The sequence below is a fragment of the Microcebus murinus genome, chromosome 15 (assembly GCF_040939455.1).
Source record: "Microcebus murinus isolate Inina chromosome 15, M.murinus_Inina_mat1.0, whole genome shotgun sequence".
NCBI lineage: Eukaryota > Metazoa > Chordata > Mammalia > Primates > Cheirogaleidae > Microcebus > Microcebus murinus.
The window spans coordinates 26,497,889-26,499,829 of NC_134118.1; the positions used below are offsets into that span (position 1 = coordinate 26,497,889).

General features: G+C 43.1%; 1 non-coding gene across 1 annotated transcript; it reads right to left on the bottom strand.

The window, feature by feature from the left end:
• Positions 1-1,020: 1,020 nt before the first annotated feature.
• TRNAA-AGC (transfer RNA alanine (anticodon AGC)) lies at positions 1,021-1,092 on the bottom strand. Its single transcript has one exon. It is a non-coding gene; the product is annotated as a tRNA-Ala (tRNA).
• Positions 1,093-1,941: the final 849 nt, after the last annotated feature.

Sequence of the window (1,941 nt, forward strand, 5' to 3'; positions counted from 1 at the left end):
TTTAGAATCAGCGAGGCAAATTTAGAGATTTCAAGAGAGGTACGTGTGGAAGAGATCTGGTCCACACAACAGTGCGAACGACCGCTATGAACTCACTGGCAAAATGCAATCACTGAAGGAAAACCACGTCTGTGTCGAAATACTATTTCACTCCTTTGCGTTAAATGATTTCTTAGAGAACTTCCTCATTTGGAGAAGCTAAATGTACCCGATACTTTCATAGCCTCGGTCCTGGGAGAGTGCACTTTCTTTCCAGCAAGCTTCTGGAGAAATCCATCTTTCTCTCCTTGAGCATCCAAATGTGAAGCCTGAGACAGGAGCTCAGCCTACCGCCTCATCCTCCACCCCAAACTCCAGCATGAAAACTAAGTGAAAAGATTAATTAGTTCACAAGTCTTCCAATTAGGGTTTATATGGATAAATGTCAATTATTATTTTATGGAATAGGGTCCAAAGTCACCCTTGTTTTTCCTTTTTGTGGATAACCAATGTGTAAAACCTGCTGAGGACAGAGAAGAATAAAATTTTAAAAGCAAAAGAGCTACAAGTATTAATACAACCGAAGCAAGACATAAGTACCTGGGGTCAAGGCGATTACTTTTTGGATTCTACAAAAAGGCTTGTGACTGTAACGTAGATGAAAGACGTTTCCGGAGGGGGATACAAAAAGCAATGGAGGCCGGGCGCTGTGGCTCACGCCTGTAATCCTAGCTCTTGGGAGGCCGAGGCGGGCGGATTGCTCAAGGTCAGGAGTTCAAAACCAGCCTGAGCAAGAGCGAGACCCCGTCTCTACTATAAATAGAAAGAAATCAATTGGCCAACTGATATATATATAAAAAATTAGCCGGGCATGGTGGCACATGCCTGTAGTCCCAGCTACCAGGGAGGCTGAGGCAGAAGGATCGCTCGAGCCCAGGAGTTTGAGGTTGCTGTGAGCTAGGCTGACGCCACGGCACTCACTCTAGCCTGGGCAACAAAGCGAGACTCTGTCTCAAAAAAAAAAAAAAAAAAAAAAAGCAATGGAGATGCTGGGGATCGAACCCGGGACCTCATGCATGCTAAGCATGCGCTCTACCACTGAGCTACATCCCCACCACGCCTAAAGTTGTATTTCTGAACTCTCTTCATAAAATAAAATAGAAATTTACTCCGTTTTAGTTTTTAAGATTTATTAATATATTTGCTCTTTTGTAAACAAACGTTATTATTTTCATCTTCCCTTTTTGTAGGACTCTATCATCAAGGAATTTTTATTAACCTACATCTTGCAGACATTCGGTAACTAATAAGAACAGACCGACGTAAGAAATCTCAGGAAGAAACATTTTCCCAGGCTTTCCCTTTCTGAGTGCTTTTCTTTTTTTTTTTTTTAAAAAAAAAGATACTCGGGACAAAGGAAGGTTACTTCTAGGAAAGATAGAAAATGCTTTGCCAGGGACTAATCATAGAAACTACTGAATTGCTCCCAAGTCTTGTCCCCATCTCTGCATTCTAGTCCCTGACCACAGAAAACCGCCGTGCACCTTTTCTTAGAAAACAAGGAGCCAGTGGAGAGATTTCTGTTACAAAAATAAACTCGTTTCACTCTTTTAGCAACCAAGTGGGTTCAAGTGTAAAGATGTCGGATTGCATCCCGTGGCCTCTTGGTGCGCGTTTATTTAGAGGATATAAATCAAAATCAAAGAATACGAATCCTCAGATCCTGTTCTGATGGAACAAAGAGCCAGGAATAAAGTTAGAGATGGGTTACTTCTGAGACCGAGGCTAAATCTCGGCTTCTGTGGGGCTTTATTTTCTGCAGAGGGAGTGGGCCTCTGGATATCGGACTCCTTCCTCACCAAGCGGCCAAACAGAAGGCTTTATCCTTCCCTAAAGGGTTCAGGAAGTCCTCGGATACCGTGACCTGTGAGCGAATCTGGAAGGATGGACAGGAACGCCAAG